This window comes from Bos indicus x Bos taurus, chromosome 28 (genome assembly GCF_003369695.1).
Source record: "Bos indicus x Bos taurus breed Angus x Brahman F1 hybrid chromosome 28, Bos_hybrid_MaternalHap_v2.0, whole genome shotgun sequence".
NCBI classification, from domain to species: Eukaryota; Metazoa; Chordata; class Mammalia; order Artiodactyla; family Bovidae; genus Bos; species Bos indicus x Bos taurus.
In genome coordinates, this window is record NC_040103.1 from 36,568,155 (window position 1) to 36,589,623 (window position 21,469).

The following is a 21,469-nucleotide window of genomic DNA, read 5'->3' on the forward strand; positions in this document are numbered from 1 at the left end:
TTCAATATTCATTCATTAAGTAAATATTTATTGAATTTCTACCATATACCAGGCACAGTTCCAGAACTGGAGATATTAGCATAGACAAGATAACACCTTTGACCTCAGACACTTTATATTGTAGTATGGGAGACAGGCAATAACAAATAAACAAGACACAGCAATTTAATGCCAAGTAGTGAAAAATGTTCTTAAGAAATAGAGTGTATAAGATGAAAATAGTGTCACGGGTTGCCATTTTAGCTGCTTTGATCAGAAAGACTTCTCTGAAGAGGCCACAATTGTATAGTGACCTAAAAATACAAATAACTGAAACATGAGAGAACAAGGGAGAATGTCCTCCAGCAAGTGCAAAGGTCCTGAGGTGGGAGAGACTTTAGTATACTGCTGCTGCTGCTGCTAAGTCGCTTCAGTCGTGTCCAACTCTGTGCGACCCCATAGATGGAAGCCCATCAGGCTCCCCCGTCCCTGGGATTCTCCAGGCACGAACACTGAAGTGGGTTGCCACTCCCTTCTCCAATGCATGAAAGTGAAAAGTGAAAGTGAAGTCGCTCAGTCATGTCCGACTCTTCACAACCCCATGGACCGAAGCCTACCAGGCTCCTCCATCCATGGGATTTTCCAAGCAAGAGTACTAGAGTGGGGTGCCATCGCCTTCTCCGTTAGTATACTGCAGGGATGACAAATTGTTTTTAGTTAATGAAAAATTAGTTTATGGTGAAAACTGACTTTTGTCAAAGGCAATGGGAAAATGTTGGTGGGTCTCAAACAGGGAGTAATATGATCAGACTTAGGTATTTAAAAGATTCCTTTGACTTCCCTATAGAGAACAGATTGTAGGTGAATAATAACAGAGCAGTGAGACCAGTTAAGACTCTGTTACACTGATCCAGATAAGGAGCCCTGGCAGTTCATGTGGAGCACTGAGGTGCTGAAAAGTGTTCAGGTTTCTCATTTAAATTTGACACCTACCTTCAAGTTAGAGTTGGTAGTGTTTGCTGTGGATTAGATGTGAGGTCCCCCAGAGAATGAGAAGTCAGATGCCTGGCTTTACGTCCTGAGCAGCTAGATGAATGGAGCTATCATCTGGGGAGGATAAGATTAGGATGGAGAAATAAACAAGAGATCAACTGTGGAAATACTGTGACTGAGAAGATTTGAAAAATCCAAATGGAGATTTGTTATATATGAGTCGGGGGCTCTTTGGTGAGTCCAATACTAAAAATGCTCCTGGAAAAAAAAAATGGTGCAGACTGGGATTAGACAGTATTACTACACTAGTAAGAAGGCATGGTCATTATTAAAAGTAGGTCTTCTTGACTCCAGTTTGGTTCCTTTATCAGTACCCTTCTGCCTAAACAGACTTTTGTGTATGTGCTAAGTCATGTCAGTGGTGTCAAACTCTTTGAATCCTATGGACCGTAGCCCATCAGGCTCCTCTGGTCCATGGGATTCTTCAGACAAGAATACTGGAGTGGGTTGCCATGCCCTCCTCCAAGGATTGAACCTGTGTCTCTTAAGTCTCCTGCATTGGCAGGTGGGTTCTCTACCACTAGCACCACCTGGGAAGTCCTTGAAGTATTCTCAATGATCCAAACTTAAACTGACAGAGAAAGGGTTAAGCACTGAGTTGGCAAGTGTGAAATATTTCAAGGCTCCTTCAAAACAGACATCTATAAACACTGAAATTATCTTGAAATGACTTACTTACAGGTATTATTTTCAAAGAGCATGATTATTTATATAGCAATGTTCTGGCAGAGAACCACACACCACCTGTTTCCCTCTTCTGACAAACAGGGGCAAAATACTGAGGTTGGTGTGTAATTAACCACTTTGATCTACTCCTGGCAAGGCATTCTTCATCATCTTTGCATTATAATACAAGTAGCACCTTTGAATTGAAAGCGTTTATCTATAGAAAAGAACATAAACACTCACATACTGAGGGACCAAATAGCAAATTAGCAAAAATCAGCAGCAAACAGTAAGAGGCCGCTTCAGAGCACTGAAATACAACTTAGCTTCAATCAGCTCAACTGAATTTTATTTTGTATAACAGCTGTATAATTTCTGACTGATATTAAGTGATTCTGTTCATGACTACTAACAGTAGAGATGAAAAACACATGGACAAGTTGATGGGTAAATATATTTAATACCCATGTGCAGTACTTTTGTGAACTAAGAAGAAAATAATATTTGGAAAAGAAGAAAACCAGAAGTTAGGCATTCTATTAAAGCAAGGGTAGATGCAGAAGTGAAGCTGGGGTATAAAACCCCCATGTGGGTCAAAATCAGGTGTACTTAGATCAAATATGTAAAACTAGGAAATAAAGTATTTATCATTTCTACATGCTGTGCTGTGCTTAGTCATTCAGTCGTGTCCAACTCTTTGTGACTCATTAGACTGTAGCCCACCAGGCACCTCTGTCCATGGGATTTTTCAGGCAAGAATACTGGAATGGTTGCCATTTCCTTCTCCAGAGAATCTTCCCTGGCTCAGGGATCTAATCTGTGTCTCCCTTGTCTCCAGGCTCGCAGGCAGTTTCTTTACCTGCTGAGCCATCAGATAATAACCATCTAAAATGAACTTGCACAATAATCAGATACTATAAGAAAATGGCATTTGAAATCTAGCCTTTCCTCTTCATTTTGTTGTTATAATGAATGAAAACAATTATTTAGGCATAATGTTTTTAAAATTATGGCTGCTGAAGACTGTGTGTGAGTATAAAATGTGTATAATGTATATAATATAACGTGTTTAAGATGCTACACACAGCATACACACACACACACACACATACGATTGGGGTGGGGGAGGGAAGAGAGAAAGGGAGACAAAGTTATCATAACAGGCAAACAAACAAGAGAAAATCCATTACATAAGACATGTTTGCTGGGGCTTTCACCTGGACAGCTTCCCCAGGTGCAATCTGAAACTGGCCCTAGGACAAGGAGCACAAGGAGAGACCCCAGAAGAGGCAGAGGGCTCCAGACTGGTGGCAGGCAGTTTTAATAAGCAAGGGAATTTACATACAACTTGTTTTGGGCAGCCCACAGGATGAGTAGATCTCTATTCCTGCCCACAAGAATCACCAAGTTTCTGTAGAGGTCTTAACTAGATTCAGTCACATAAACCATCCTGAAGATCTTAGCAATCCCCTACTGTCTCAAAGCTGTGTCCTTGGGGCAGCTTCTACTCTGGGAAGGCAAGTAGAGCTCATATTCCAAGGACAGGAGAGATGGTGAGGAGACTGATTGACCCTGGTGGTCAAGTCATCTCAGTTACTTCCTCAGTCATGTTCCACTGTGATCCAAGCTGATACTATCATTTAGGAATGAAAGTATCCTTCTTCTGGACCTAGAACCCTATCATGACCTGGGATACTTTGAAAAATACATTGCTTCTCCAGAGCTCTAGGTGTACGAGTGCCATGTGCATAGTAGGTACTCAGGGAATAACCTATGTAGAGTCCTCTTTTAAGTATATGCAGCTTTAAAAAATTATTATAATCTAGTGAATAGGATGTAATAAGAAAATCTCAGTTGTCAATTACACACTATATGAAAGAATTGATAAATATTATATCTGATCATATGTAGCCATATATAAAATAACTGCCTTCCATAAGGTAATCTTGATAACTCAGATATTTCTAAATCTTCTCACTCCAGAATCTTCCATTGTATTTTATGACTGGCCAAGCAATAGTAGAAAAAATATAATAAAAAACCAATCTGCAGATTCGTAATAAAACTAGAAGCCTACAGAATCATTATTGGGTCAATATGTGAATGTATTTTTAATATTTAACTAGCTCAATGTAAGTTTCTCTTTAGTTTCTGCTCAGCTAATATGTTTCCTTAATGTGTATAGACATTAAATAAATAATAATTTAACCCTAAGACATGAGAATAAATTTGTCATAAAAGTAACAACATACATGGTCATTTTCAAAATATACATCTTTAAAGAGACTTTAATATCTTAGTTGCATAAGCTAATGACATTTTATCACAAATTTTATTGGGGAAACATATTTAGAACCATTAGTATCTATAACATTAGAAACAGATAATAAAATGAAAATCATCTGGAGTCATACCCCCATGGTAAGTGATGAATTCAAGGCAGAATTGGGTTAAATGAATGTCCATGGTCACGGAATTTGTAGGGAAAAGACCTAAAACTAATTAACACCTGATCAACACTCTTCTCACTAGACTGTGCTATAAAATAAATTTTAAATCTAATTTATGAATGTACAGTCTATTATGAATATCAAGCCTAATATGAAATGATTCACTGCTGGAGTTTTTCTTCCTTTTTTCAATTTGACTTGCTGCTCTTTGTATAATCTAAAAATATTAAAATCTTCAGAACCATGTGGAAATAATAAACTGAATGTCTTTATATTCCAGTGTCATGGAAATGTCCTTGACCCTTTGTATTCTAATTGTATTTACATAACACCTGGTATAACATGCATGTAACCAAATGCAGAAATGAGTCTGAGTGGTCATACTATGATCAGCAGGCAATTTATCGCTAGTAAAATTTAAAACTATACATCTAGCCCTGATCTAAATATGCAGTTTGAATGTAATTTTGACCCCATAAAAATACAATAATTGTAGGTTAATGATATTAATAAGTACATAATTTGGTAACTTAAAATTTTAATAAGCTAAAAATATCCTTGTAATGCTCTCACAAGAGAGAGCATTCTCCAACTGGTAAATGCCAACAGTGAATTTGTGATCTGTTATAAAAGCAGGTATTTGAGAAGCTTGTTTTTGTTAAGGTAGAATAATGCAACTGATGTAACAGAGAGAGAAGCAATGTAACATGCACATACAGGACAGATAATTACTACCTGAGAAGATCAAGGGTGATCAGCACAAGAGGTCCTCCTTGAAGTAAACCACACAGGCTTGAGTGGCTAGTGGTATATAAATGGCTAGTGGTATCTAAGTGGCTAGCGTATATAAGTGGCTAGTGGTATAGTAAGCATATAAATTAGAAAATAGTATTGGCATGATATACAGCTTTTGAAAAATTTATTAAACTTAACTTTTACATTTAATTTTTATTTTTAGAAAATAAAGTATATGTATAATGTAATAGGAAAATATTACTGCATATTCATAACCCTTTAAAGTAGTCCAGTATTCTATATCCCATCACCTCTGTGTTCCTGCTAGAGATAAAACTTTAAGCTCTTTTAATTGTTCATTCTTACCATGTTCCTAAATAACATACTCTTTTCTTTTTACTGATTGTAATTGTAGGTAATTTCTATTGATTTTTTATTTGGAAAATGAGATCAAATTCTTATGTTTCCATTTCATTAACAAAGAGTAAACAGTATATAAATACATATACAAACCATGCTGTCCCATTATTCAGTATAATTCTATTATATAATGAGGGGTAAATCAGTAATCTAGACTTGATTAGATTATTTAGAAATCTGACTGAAATCAGACTGAATCAGTAGCCAAGTCCACATTTTAATAAATATAACATGTCTATGCTTGCTATTGAACAGATTAACAAGCTTTGCCTTCAAGCTGTACTCCCCTGTAGAAGTTTCTGTGTTAGGGGATTTTATTTTTTGGGTGCCGATCAATTATCTAATTAGACAGATTCATAGTTTCAAAGAAAATTTAAAACTATAATCACATTTATCACAACAGTCTTCAAGACAAGCAGGAAGGCAGGAAAATTAAAGAGTAGAAAGGTAAAATGTGGATTTATTTATACAGCCAGCTAGTAGCAGAAATGTGAGACAATCTGAAGTGACTCTGTGCCATTCAGGATTATGGCTCAACCTAAAACGATATCTTATTCCATCCTCCACCAAATGCACTGCCCTCATTATCACATTACCCAAATTACTCTAATTTTATAATAGGTTAGCTTCTGATGTAAGTCCACAATGTTGTTCTTCTTCACAAAGCTGTCTACTCTTGACCCTATTTTTCTTTTCTTTTTTTTTTTTGATGATTCATTCAACCTTTATTTATTTTATTATTTAATTTTTTAAATTTACAATATTGTATTGGTTTTGCCATATATCAACATGAATCCACCACAGGTATACATGTGTTCCCCATCCTGAACCCTCCTCCCTCCTCCATCCCCGTACCATCCCTCTGGGTCGTCCCAGTGCACCAGCCCCAAGCATCCAGTATCGTGCATTGAACCTGGGCTGGCGACTCATTTCATATGATATTATACATGTTTCAATGACATTCTCCCAAATCATCTCACCCTCTCCCTCTCCCACAGAGTCCAAAAGACTGTTCTATACATCAGTGTCTCTTTTGCTGTCTCGTATACAGGGTTATTGTTACCATCTTTCTAAATTCCATATATATGCGTTGCTGCTGCTGCTGCTAAGTCGCTTCAGTCGTGTCCGACTCTGTGCGACCCCATAGACGGAAGCCCACCAGGCTCCCCCGCCCCTGGGATTCTCCAGGCAAGAACACTGGAGTGGGTTTCCATTTCCTTCTCCAATGCATGAAAGTGAAAAGGAAGTCGCTCAGTCATGTCCAACTCTTAGCTACCCCATGGACTACAGCCTACCAGGCTCCTCCATCCATGGGATTTTCCAGGCAAGAGTACTGGAGTGGAGTGCCAATGCCTTCTCCATATATGTGTTAGTACACTGTATTGGTGTTTTTCTTTCTGGCTTACTTCACTCTGTATAATAGGCTCCAGTTTCATCCATCTCATTAGAACTGATTCAAATGTGTTCTTTTTAATGGCCGAGAAATACTCCATTGTGTATATGTACCACTGCTTTCTTATCCATTCATCTGCTGATGGACATCTAGGTTGCTTCCATGTCCTGGCTATTATAAACAGTGCTGCAATGAACATTGGGGTACACGCGTCTCTTTCAATTCTGGTTTCCTCAGTGTGTATGCCCAGCAGTGGGATATGTCATATGGCAGTTCTATTTCCAGTTTTTTAAGGAATCTCCACACTGTTCTCCATAGTGGCTGTACTAGTTTGCATTCCCACCAACAGTGGAAGAGGATTCCCTTTTCTCCACACCCTCTCCAGCATTTATTACTTATGGACTTTTGGATCGCAGCCATTCTGACTGGCATGAAATTGTACCTCATAGTTGTTTTGATTTGCATTTCTCTGATAATGAGTGATGTTGAGCATCTTTTCATGTGTTTGTTAGCCATCTGTATGTCTTCTTTGGAGAAATGTCTGTTTAGGTCTTTGGCCCATTTTTCGATTGGGTCATTAATTTTTCTGGAATTGAGCTGTAGGAGTTGCTTGTATATTTTTGAGATTAGTTGTTTGTCAGTTGCTTCATTTGCTATTATTTTCTCCCATTCTGAAGGCTGTCTTTTCACCTTGCTTAGAGTTTCCTTTGTTGTGCAGAAGCCTTTACGTTTAATTAGGTCCCATTTGTTTATTTTTGCTTTTATTTCCAATATTCTGGGAGGTGGGTCATAGAGGATCCTGCTGTGATGTATGTCAGAGAGTGTTTTGCCTGTGTTCTCCTCTAGGAGTTTAATAGTTTCTGGTCTTACGTTTAGATCTTTAATCCATATTGAGTTTATTTTTGTGTATGGTGTTAGAAAGTGTTCTAGTTTCATTCTTTTAAAAGTGGTTGACCAGTTTTCCCAGCATCACTTGTTAAAGAGATTGTCTTTAATCCATTGTATATTCTTGCCTCCTTTGTCAAAGATAAGGTGTCCATAGGTACATGGATTTATCTCTGGGCTTTCTATTTTGTTCCATTGATCTATATTTCTGTCTTTGTGCCAGTACCATACTGTCTTGATGACTGTGGCTTTGTAGTAGAGCCTGAAGTCAGGCAGGTTGATTCCTCCAGTTCCATTCTTCTTTCTCAAGATAGCTTTGGTTATTCAAGGTTTTTCGTATTTCCATACAAATTGTGAAATTATTTGTTCTAGCTCTGTGAAGAATACCATTGGTAGCTTGACAGGGATTACATTGAATCTATAAATTTCTTTGGGTAGTATACTCATTTTCACTATATTGATTCTTCCAATCCATGAACATGGTATATTTCTCCATCTGTTAGTGTCCTCTTTGATTTCTTTCACCAATGTTTTATAGTTTTCTACTCTTTTTCTATCTCATTGATATTCTCTTTGTGATATGATGTTATCATTACACAATCCTTTGTGTGTGTGTGCGTTAGTGTTTCTTTAGCATTGAAATTCCCTCAAAAAACTCAGGATGTTTCTTACCTATTTACTTCCCATCAGTTACATATACTACTAATCACATATGCTGTTTTTCCTTCAAGAAATAATCTTCACACTTGCTAAATATCTCTATTTATAATCTTCAAGACCATAAATCACCACATATCTCTCAAGGGATTAATGGGCAAACATGGAACAGCCATGCAGTGGAATACTTCAGCAATAAACAAGAATGAAATGCTAGTATACTCAGCAACTTGGCTAAACCTCAAATAAATTTTGTTGAGTAAAAGAAGCCAGTCTCAAATGGTTCCATAATTTATAATTCCATTTGTAAGACATTTTCAAATAGAAAAAATGAGGTTAGAGAAGTTGTGACCCCAAAAAGTTCTCAAAGTGAGATTATTGTGGGTGATAGGAAAATTCTATCATGACCACAGTGGTAGTTACACAAATCTATAAATGTGCTTAAACTAATACAACTATATAACTCCTCTCATCAGAAAGAGAGGAAGAGAGAAAGTCAATATTAGTGTATATTATCTTCAAAAAACAGAATTTAATAAATGATATTCAAATATCAAGGCAGATATGGTACATCAAATTCTATCTTGGTTAACTAAAATTCTTGACAAAAGACAGGTAGTATTTGCAATTAGGATATATGAGTTATAATATCTGTAGACATTATTAGAGACAGTCCAAAACAAAGCTTAAAACAGAGAACTCTTTTGGAAATCTTAAAGGGTTGAAAGCACATACAGCTCTGAAGCTTTTAGAGTCTTTTAGAATCAGAGATCATCTTTGGGCAAATACTTTCCATTGAAGACCAAATGATAAGACAGTTATTAACTCGGTGGTACTCTTTGCAGTTATAAATAAACCTTACATTTATATGTTAGATAATGCTGATGAGTGTCATCTGTATAACTTGTAATTCAATACACATCACTGATTTATAATTTGCTTGGGGCTGTCTCATGCAGGGGGGGAATGCTTAAGTCTTCAGAGAGACTGTGATGTTGGAGATTTAGGGTGTTGATTGGAAAACAGAATCTTGGTCAATTTGACCTTTTGGATTTCTCAAATCACATTACATATTTCTCTTACATAATAAATATTGACCTTTTTGATAGTGTAAAATTGAGTTCATCTAGAAACACCTTATTAAAAAGGATCAGAGTTTAATACAGAGGATTTCACTTTCAAATTAATATGGCCTGCTTATCAGTCCCAAATGTTAGTCAGCACTTTTTTTGAAATTGAAAAGTATATGGCAGCTTAAAAAATAAAATGCAATCAATATTACAAAGCCTTTAGTTTATAACATTTAATTTAAAAGCTCTAACTATATATCATTTCAAGGTAATGGAAAATCCTAGTTTTTAAGAAACATTAACTGATTACACAGTAATATTAACATGTGTTTATTAAAAAATCTTTCCAACACTATGGAAAATTCCATAGGAAAGTCAAGTTATGAGAATATGAGATATCTGTAGTATTAATAGGTTATCTATCTAATTTTCAGAAAGTATATTGAAAGGACTACCCAAAATAGTTCTCACAAAAGATTAAAACTCACCTCAATCTAAAACTTAATTTTGAGTGATCTGACTTCACAATAACTGCCTGCCTGTATCAGGTAGGGCTCTTCATAAAATCTGGATAAACTGACAAAGATTAAAAAGAAAGACACAGTTCACTAATACTAGGTATATCAAGGAATAGCAAACAAAGATCTGCAATAATTAAAAGGATAATAAAGGAATATCACACACAACATATTTTTTTTTAATTTAGAAGAATTGAATTCCTTGAAAAAAATAAAGTCCAGAAAGCAACCAAGAAGATGTAGTGCTGGTCTTATGACTATTAAAGAAATTGGGTTTGTAATTAAAAAGTTTTAGAAAAGGAAATCTCCATGCCCAGATGACTTTAGTGGATAATTTTACCAAACATTAAAAGAAGAAATCGACTTCAATTTCACACAATCATTTCCAGAAAATAGAAGAGGAAACATTTCACAATTCATTTTGTGAGGCCAGTATTACCCTAATGCCCAAACCAAAGTCAGCACAAAAAAACAAACAAAAATAAATCTCATGAATTTAAACACAAAAAACCCTCACAAAATTTTTATCAAATTTAATTCAATAATGTTTAAAAACCAAAAAAGAAACGAATTAATTTTGAAAGAAGAAATAAAATGGTCTCTCTTTTCAGACAGTATTATTGTCTCTGTCTATAGAAAACCCCAAGGAATTTACAAAAAAAAAAAAAAAAAAAGAATCACCAGACTTAACAAATGAGTTCAGTAAGGTCATAGGACACAAGATCAACCTACAAAAATCAACCATATTTTTAGATATCAACAATGAACAAGAGGAGACAGAAATCAAAATCACAGTACGAAAGTTTTTCCAATGCAAATAATAGAAATAAGTCTAACAAAACATATATAGGTTCTGAATGAGGAAAATTATGAAGTGCTCGTGAAAGAAACCAAAGACCGAAATTATTAGAGAGGCATACTGTGTTCATGTGTTGGAAGACTGAATAAAGTTAAAGATATCAATTCTATGTTAACTTAGTAGTTTAGTACAATTCCTTACAAAATCTCAGTGTGTAAACATAAACAAAATATCTACTGGAAGATATAGATAAGCTTATTCTAAAATTTATATAGAAAGGTAAAAGTCCTAAAATAGTCAAAACAATTTTAATTCCAATAAGTAGTGCTAGATCAATTGTATTTCCCTCAAAAACAGATCACAGATTGAATGTAAAACATAAAACTGTAAAACTAGGAAATGAACAAAGTAGAAAATCTTTGATATGTAGAACTTGGCAAATAATTTATAGGCTTGACACCAAAAGCAAGATCTGTACGTGGGAAAAACTGATAAATTGATAAATTAAAAGCTTCTGATCCTAGAAAAACCTGCTTGAAATATGAAAAGACAAGGTACACACTGGCGGAAATATTTTCAAATCATATAATGGACAAAGATATTGTACCTGGAATACACAAATACCTCTTAAAACTCAACAGTAAAACAAAGCAAGGCAATTAGAAAATGGGCAAAAAATATAAATAGATGTTGTACTGAAAAGGATATATAAATGGCAAACACATGAAAAGATATTCAAGTTCCTTAGCAGTTAAAGAATTGCCAACAATAACCATCACTATCACTACAAACTTATCAAAATGGCAAAAATGAAAAATTGTGATAACACCAAATGCTAGTGAGGGTTTGGATAAAGTGGATGACATATAAATTGTTACTGAGAATATAAAATGGTCCAGTCACTCTGGAAAACAGCTTGGTATAAAAAGATAAAAAATGGATACCATACAACCTAGCAATTTTACTCTTTGGGCTTTCATTGGCAGAGAAATGAAGACTAAGTTTCATATAAGAAGTTACACACAAATATTCATGGCAGCTATATTTATAAAAGCCATAAATTAGAAACAACCCAATGTCCTTCAGAGGCTGAATGAGTAAATAAACTATGGTACACCCATTCATACCTTGGAACAGGACTTGCTGTTGTTTAGTCACTAAGTCCTGTCTGACTCTTTTGGGACCCCATGACTGTAGTCCACCAGGCTCCTCTGTCCAAGGGATTTCCCAGGCAAGAACACTGGAGTGGGTTGCCATGTCCTTCTTCAGGGCATCTTCCGGACCCAGAGATTGAACCTGTGTCTCCTGCATTGGCAGGCAGATTCCTTACCACTGAGCCACCAAGGAAGACTCTACCATGGAATACTACCCAGCAATAAAATTAATGATTCATTAATCAGTAAGGAATGAACTATTCGTATATCTAACACCTTGGATTAACCTTAAGGAAATTATACTGAGAGAAAAGAAGAAGCCAGTCTCAAAATGATGTAAACTGCATGGCTTCATTTTTGTAAATCTGTGAAACATTATTATACAGAAGGAGAACTGATCACAGATTCTGAGTGTTGGGGATGGAATGGGAAGGGATGGGTGTGGCTATGACAGTGTTATACAAGTGAGCTTATGGTGATGTACAGTTGAACATCTTAATTGTGATAATAGTACATAAAGTTACATATTGGATACAATTGCATATACAAACACACAAATGAATGCCTGCATACTCATAAAATCTGAATAAGCACTATGAATTATATCAGTATTATCTTATTGGCATTGGTATAGTACAGTTGGATTGTTGTATCGAGTATTAACATTGCAGAGACTGGGAAGAGACTACATGAGACTTCCCTGTATACATTTCTCTCCAATAAATCTGTGAATCTATAGTATTAAGTAAATTAGCCACTCAGTCGTGTCTGACTCTGCAATCCCATGGACTGTAGCCCGCCTGGCTCCTCTGTCCATGGAATTCTCCAGGCAAGAATACTGGAGTGGGTTGCTATTCCTTTCTTCAGGAGATCTTCCCAACCCAGGGATCAACCCTGGGTCTCCTGCATTGCAGGCAGATTCTTTACCATCTGAACCACCAGGGAAGCCCACTTAAATCTATAATTATTTCAAAAAATTAAACAAATATTCCTGTAGAATATCAGGCATTAAAACCTTAGTTTTTACCTGCCACAGTGCACCTGAACTTATCAAGGGACTCAAAACCATTTCAGTACCACCTAAGGTAGATTATGCATGTGTGCTCAGTCACTTCAGTTGTGTCCAACTCTTTGCTACCCTGTGGACTGTAACCCACCAGGCTCTGCTGTCCATGGAATTCTCCAGGCAATAATACTGGAGTGGGTTGCCATGCCCTCTTCCAAGCGATCTTCGTGACCCAGAGAATGAACCCTCGTCTTCTGCATTGCCCTCATTGCATGTGCCTTCTTTACCATGGAGCCACCAGGGAAGCCCTAAACTCATGATAGACTATATGGCATGGAATGTTCTTGACATTAATAATTCTCCTTTAACATTTACTTAACAGATATGGTGAATATTATCATGTATTTTGGGTCTGTAGCTACCTGGTTTGCCTAGTGGGAGAGTGGTGGCCAAGAACATGCTACTCTATGGCCCCCTGAAGCTCCTTATTATCCAATCCACTCCCTCTTCCTTGTAGATACTGCTTCACTTGGCCCCTTAACCTAGGCATCTTTGAATCTCAATTGTATTAAAGAGAGTAGAATATAATAGTTTAGAATTACCTTGGGAAGACTAGGAGAGTGCATAGAACTTCCCTGTACATTTATGTGTAACACCCTGGGATTTATAATTACTTTTAAATTAAAATCTTATATAAAAACCTCCTTTTTTATGGAAAGTATCTTTATTTTTTACCATTTTAAATTTTTAATTAGAAGATATTTGTTTTACAATGTTGTGTTAGTTTCTGCTGTACAACAACATGAATCATCTACAAGTATACACATATCCCCTCCATTGACCATGCACCCCATCCCACAAAGAGGCATCTTTGGTCTTCATTTGCTTTGTTACTGATAAAAAAGCTGCAAAGTCCCTGCTAAATCAGTTTAGCAAGAATCCCTACCCTTAATAGGGGATACCTGATCACCTTCTATATCTGATTAAATTCCTCATCCTGTACACTTAGGATCTGATCATTCTTGCTTACCTTCATTGACCTTTGTCAAGTTGGTTTAGCCAGAATGCCTTGATGTTTCCTCTTAATGATTTTTCATCCACAGACCCAAACTCTGCTCCTTAAAAAAACAAAAAGTTTTTTTTTTGTTTGTTTGTTTGTTTTAGCTTTATTTCACACCACTTACTTGGACATTGCAATTCTATTCAACGCAAAAGTCTATTTTTCCCTTCTCCAACTTCAAGAGTCTGAAAGATTCCAACATGAATTAATTTATGTATTCATTCTTCAATAACTATTTGTCACAAATTTGCATGCTACAGACATGATTACTGAAACTAGAGAGGCAGTGATGAAAAAAAATCAGCAAAACCTCTGCCCTCATCCTTCAGGTATTCATCTACTAAGGTATACAAATCTGAACAGACAAATAACTGAGCAAGAACATTACAAATTCTTCTAAGTCTTATAAAGAAAAAGTAAGAACTATTTGTTGATGAAAGAATACAAAGTATTATAGAAATGCTTCTGTATTAGGTGAAATAATATCAGAGTTGTACTGCTGGGGAAATGACATTTGAATGAAAGAGAGGAGAGAGTCATTAAATTATCTATAAAACAAAGATTGCCTAGATCGTGAGGCAGAAAATCTCAAGTAAATTAAGACTGGCCTGGCTAGAAAGAATAAGTGGTGTAGGAGAAACAGTAATATCGGAAGTAGGAAATGGGCTCAGCGATGATCAGTTCTGAAGACTGAGTAAGCCATAGAAGGAATCTGGATTTCTTTGTTGAGTGTAGTATTAGAAAGTAGTGAACATGGGAGTGATCTGCTCTGATGAACAGTTTAAAAAGATCATTTTGGCCACTCTTTAGAAAAAATTATGAAAAAGAGAGACTAACTAGGAAGTGTAAAGTGGCAACTTTATTTTGGCGTGACTTTTAAAAATAATTTGTAATAGGTGTGATTGGTTTTAGAAATATGCTTAGATTCTCAGATATGCTGAATACTTGTCTTAACTTCAGATATTAGAATATTTTCCCTATTTAATGAGTATTCATGGACATTTTCATAGAAAAGTTGATAATTTGGTGTTAGATTTTTCAAGATTTTTCCATAACTCTATCCTCTCTGACTCTATCTACCTATATACATATACATATTTACATATATATATATATAAAATTCATTTCTACTCCTTGTTTTTTTAATATCGTGTTGTATTTATATATGTCAAGGACCTGGAGTTCTTGTGTCTTCACCAAATGGCAGGCTCCACTTTGCTAATTACCACTGGGCAATTAGTCTTATTAAAATAATAATTACACCTGCATTTGGCTAATTTGAGGAGTAATTGCCCAATTTCAGCCATAATTAGTCACTTGGGTCTATTTTTCTGGCAGTTTCATTGTCATGAGAAACAAACAAAAATTCTGTGGCAGTTGTTCCTTCTACAATTTGCCTACCAATAAGCCTGCCTTCTGAATATACTTGTTTCACATGAATACTTGAAGACAGTTTTGTGAGTACCCTTGGGAATTTCCTGTATTTGTGCAAGGGAAATAATTTCCCTATGTCTGAAGATACTCAAATGTTTTTTTAAATAGCTATAGTTCATTTTAAAACAACTTACAGAGTCTAGAAAGAAATTTAATGAAACGATTCTGAATATCAGAATTATCCATTTATAATTAATCATCAGTTTGTCTGTTTCTCCACACCATCAAGACAAACAATTACAGACACGACTGAGCAACTGAACTGGACTGAACTGATCCACATGACGCCACCTACTAACTGATGACATTCGGCTATACCTGACCTCTATGCTGCTGGAAAACAGTAAGAGCTAAAAAATGCCCCCACGTGTTTGTGTTTCGGAAATCTGTAATAACCCTACTCATATATTCTAAGATAAAACCTGTTTCTGTTATTTTTTGACTTCCATGAGGTAGGTGAATGACTCCCTTATATACCTGCCTTTCTAAATCTTCAGGTCCCTCCTATTCTTTGAGGTATTTCTCATTAATGAACATTCATTCTACCACAATAGGCTGGATAAAATCAGTCCCTAGTTGTCTGGTGCATTTGTTTTTCATATAATAAGTTGAAATCTGTTTTTAAATGTAGTGAACTAAGTAGAAAACAAAAATATATCTTACCATTAAATAGAAACATTGTTGCTTACAGATGTACATGTATTAGGGAAAAATATACTGTTTGAAACCACTCACCATGGCCAGACACCATAGTAACTATTTGCATGAGTTGTTTTAAGACAGGAGGTCCTGCTAAGGAACAGGGAACTAATAATCCACCATCAACTGGAAGAGTTCAGGAAGAGTCAAAAGGCGACACCACGTGTCCAGCCACCTCCCAGAATCCTTCTCGTTGGCATCCATCTCAGCTGAACAAGGCATGTACCACCAGGAAGGGCTCTGAGTCAGAATGATTGGCTAAAGACAACATGGAAACTAATCCAATCACCATAAAACCTGAGACTGGAGCCATGTGGCAAAGCAGTTCTCCTGGGTTCCCTTACTCTACTGCTCTCTGCCAAGGTGGCACTTCCCAGTAAAATCTCTTGTTTTGTCAGCACATGTGTCCCCTCAGACAATTAATTTCTGAAGTTAGATAAAAGCCCACTTTCAAGCCCTGGAAGGTGTCCCCCTCCCTGCAACACATGGATTGTTAAAATCATGAAAGGGCACATTTAAAGGTGACATTTAAAGAAATATCTACATCTATTCTATGTAGAAACATTAGTAGGGGTTTTTCACACAGCTACCAAAGTCAGATGATGAAATAGTATTTTCATTCTTATAATGAAAGCTTGTTTTTATAGATTGAAAGTTTAGGCAGAATCATATGTCTCAGTTTAAAAATTTTTAATGAATCAAGTGTTAAATTTCAACTATTTCCATAAAAAAGAAAAAATATAAGTACTTAATAATGGGAAGCAATACATAATAAAATCAGAAGAAATGGCTAACTAGAAATTTAAAATATCCATACAAACTTATAAAAATATATTTTAAGTGAAAATAAAAGCTCAAACATCATTGAAAAATATTTGCTAAGATGTAATACTCAAAATTGTCAATATTGTTTATAAAAAATACACTGGGATACAACCAATGGTCAGCAGAGCAAAAGGGAAGAAACAAAAGCAGAGGGAAATTTTTAAATGATTATTTAACTTATTCATCATATTGAAGTGTGAAGAATTAGTCACTCAGTTGTGTCTGACTCTTTGCGACCCCACGGACTGTAGTCCACCAGGCTCCTCTGTCCATGGAATTCTCCAGGCAAGAATTCTGGAGTGGGTTTCCATTCCTTTTTCCAATTGATCATATTGAACAGAAAGATAAATTTAAATAATAATGAAATATTTTCCTATCTATTAAATTGCTGATTTCCTCTCCTCATTTGGCAGACTAAATTATAAAAAATTTCCCAAAGAACACTTTCTAAGTGCAAGTCATAAGATTTTTAGAGTTTTTAATAGTTAGTTCACTGTCATGGTAAAAGTCTACTTTGAAAAAATAAAGCTAAGAAAAATTTTAGGTAAAACCAATTCTTAGTATAATTTGCAATAGAGAAAAATTAGAAACAAACCAAATATCCATCAAAGGAATAAAATGGTTAAATAAATTTTACCTTACTTATTAAGATATATTATAAAACTTTAACAATTAGACTGCTAATAAATTATTAATATGGTAAAGTCTCAATATGTAATACTAATTAAAAAATAAAATATATCTGTATGCATATATATATAATATGAATTAAAAGTTAAGAATGATCTATAAATATTAAATCTTGGTTAATTTATTACATATTTTTATTTTATGCATATAAAACCAAATAACATTAAATTATCTATAATAGATTCCTCAAATATTTTAAAGCCTTAACTGATTACTTATGAAGAACATATGAATTCAGGAATAAAAAGTAAAAATTGCACTGTATAAGACTAGATTTAAAAGAATTATTATTTTCTAAAAGTAAGCTGGTATTGAATGAGTGAGTCTTTTGTTGCAGGAAGGAGGACCCCTTGCAGGGCCCAAAACTGGGCTCTTGTCTAATACTCGGAAATGAATTGTCCGAGGAGTCAGATGTGCTGACAAAGCGAGAGATTTTATTGGGAAAGGGCACCCAGGTGGAGAGCAGTAGGTAAGGGAACCCAGGAGAACAGCGCTGCCAATGTGGCAGAGTTGGGTTTTATGGTGATGGGATTAGTTTCCAGGTTGTCTTCAGCCATTCATTCTGGGAAGGACCCAGAGTCCTTCATGGAGGTGCATGCCTTGTTCAGCCAAGATGGATGCCAGAGAGAAGGATTCTGGGAGGTGGTCAGACATGTGGTGACCTTTCCTGAACTCTTCCGGTTGGTTGTGGCTTATTAGTTCCGTGTTCCTTACCAGGACCTCCTGTTGTAAAACAACTCATACAAATGGTTACTATGGTGCCTGACCAGGGTGGGCGGTTTCAGTCAGTGTGCTTCCCCTAACATTTGATTTTTCTATGGAAAAAAAAAAAGTCAAACTAGCCGTGAATCAGAATTTTCATATTTAATTCCTAGATTCTGTTTTTTTAAAACTTAGTCAAGCCTTGTTGAATAGGTTTATTACTCATCTCACTTTTAATTCATGAAATTTAAAGGCAACATAATATATAGATTATCTGCTTTGGTTGTGATGGAAATGAGAAAGTTGAGCTTAAAGACACTTCTATAGGCTTTCTGCAAGCAATTATGCTTAAATGCAGCATAATAGACAAGAAAGGACATAATTGTGCTTGTTAAATGTCCCATTTAACTATGAAAGAAGAGAGTAGAAAAAGAAAAAAAAAGCATTGTCAGCCATGGAGATATTTTCAGACAATCACAATAATCTGCATTACAATATTCTCTCCTATGAAAAGGAGGACCATAATACCACTGCTCATGCTCACCAGCAGCAGCAGTTCAATGATAACCACTCAGATTTGATGCCTTAAATGTGAACATCTGTTTCTATCATTAAAGCTATCAGAGTGCAGTTAATTACTTGTCTTCATCTATTTTCAGTATCTGTAAATATGTATTCCAGATATAGAAAAGTAATTCCCATTATTTAAATGATTAAGTCTAGCATATACAGCCACTATGTTTATCACATATGCACATAAGTGGTCACTTCCTTCTTGCACACATAGGTGCATAGCTAACATACAAAATCTGTTTCTCATTTAACATTTCGTCATTTGCCACATTTATTGTTATTTTATATACATATATATGTATGTTTATACATACAACACACATATATAAACACACCCACTGAGACACATACACATTTACAGAGTAAAAGACACATATATATGTGAGTATTCCTCAATTAAAAATTATTTTAACTAAGAGTTGACTCACTGGAAAAGGCTCTGATGCTGGGAGGGATTGGGCGCAGGAGGAGAAGGGGACGACAGAGGATGAAATGGCTAGATGGCATCACTGACTCGATGGACGTGAGTCTGAGTGAACTCCGAGAGTTGGTGATGGACAGGGAGGCCTGGCGTGCTGCAATTCATGGGGTCGCAATGAGTAAGACACGACTAAGTGACTGAATTGAACTCAACTGAACTAATTTAAAAATTCTTTGAATTCAAAGATTTAAAAAAGCCTACTAGGACCCTTAAATACACCCTTTTTTCCTCTTTATACACATATAAACACTGGGAGATAATTTGCAATTCTCTGTTTGAATACAGGGAGAATGTAAAACCAAATGTTTTAAAAGATTTCTAGTGAATGTTCATAAGTTTTTCTTGTGTTAATATTATATATTTTATAGTATGGTTGGTATAGCATATACTTTCCACAGTAAATGGAAAATGACATGGGATATAATAGATCTCTCCAAAAATTCTATATCTAACTTGTAGTTGTCCTTAACTTGAGCTAGTCTAGGAAGACAGAGGAAAACAGAATGCATAGGAAAGGGTGTTTTAATGTAAGAATGAAGAAGAAAAGAGGCTTGAAGATATATTAGAATAAAGATGTCTAACATTAGGAATTTGTAAATTTTCCCTTTAGATTTTTTTTATTAACTTAGCTCTCAAAAACTAACAGTTTCTCAGTCTTTTAAATATGCAGAATAGTGTGGGGAGATGAAGGCCACAATCTCCCTGGAGGATTCCACAGCAGTAACATGACCACAATGAGTCATCTCTGTAAGAGTAACAAGTAGTCTGAAAAAATAACCCAAGATGTTTCCACTATATTAGTTACCTTGGTTTGGCAGGACAAACACCTTTCTTTTCTTAAAAGCGATGCCTGAATCTGAGGAGATGCAGTTAACAACATATAGACTAAAAAAAACCCTCAGTGAAACTCAAGCTGTTCTCCCTGAGAATGACATTGTTATCAGACTGCAGAATTTCAAAGTGGTATATGTTTCCTTCTATATTCTTTGCCATTCTTCTGAGATCTGTACCAAATGCAATGTAGATCACAGTAAGTACAGTCTCTATGGAGGTGTCTGTCACTTAGAATTATTACCACTAAGTCTCAAACAATTTGAGACTTAAAAGAATAAAGATTGAGACAAAACCATGAGGTTTATCACTGATAAGACATAAGCTGACTGACAAGGTGGCTTTAAGTCTTCTTGTCAATATCTTAACAAAGGCCTTTAATAGTCAACTTTATGCACAGGGATTTCATCATTCACTGGGGCAGCCCAGGCCCCAAAGGAGGAGCCTCCTGGACAAATAAAGTCTGGAGGAGGAAAACTTGTGTTTTGGAGGAAAAGCCTCATCCCCAGGATCAACAATAGCAACTCTGTCAAACATGGAAAATTATTTCTGCAAAAATAACAATCAAATGTAGCCAAGTGAGTATTTATAACAATTTCTCTGGGAAGAGTAAATATACGGTTGACAGGAAGACTGTGGGTGTACTTAAGAAAAAGTCCTCTAAACTCCACAATAAACAGAACTCCACAAACTGCCACAATACGGAAAGGCCACCCCAAACACAGCAATATAAACAAGATGAAGAGACAGAGGAATACCCAGCAGGTAAAGGAACATGATAAATGCCCACCAAACCAAACCAAAGAGGAAGAGATAGGGAATCTACCTGATAAAGAATTCCGAATAATGATAGTGAAAATGATCCAAAATCTTGAAAACAAAATGGAATTACAGATAAATAGCCTGAAGACAGAGATTGAGAAGATGCAAGAAAGGTTTAATAGGACCTAGAAGAAATAAAAAAGAGTCAATATGTAATGAATAATGCAATAAATTAGATAAAACACTCTGGAGGGAACCAACCGTAGAATAACAGAGGCAGAAGATAGGATAAGTGAGGTAGAAGATAGAATGGTAGAAATCAATGAAACAGAGAGGAAAAAAGAAAAACTAATTAAAAGAAATGAGGACAATCTCAGAGACCTCTGGGACAATGTTAAATGCCCCAACATTCGAATCATAGGAGTACCAGAAGAAGAAGACAAAAAGAAAGACCATGAGAAAATACTTGAGAAGTGTTACCACTAAGTCTCAAATAATCTCTATGGAGGATTCCACAGCAGTAACAGGACCACAATGATTCATCTCTGTAAGAGTAACTTAACTAATAATTGAATTACTTAATAATAGTTGAAAACTTCCCTAAAATGGGGAAGGAAATAATCACCC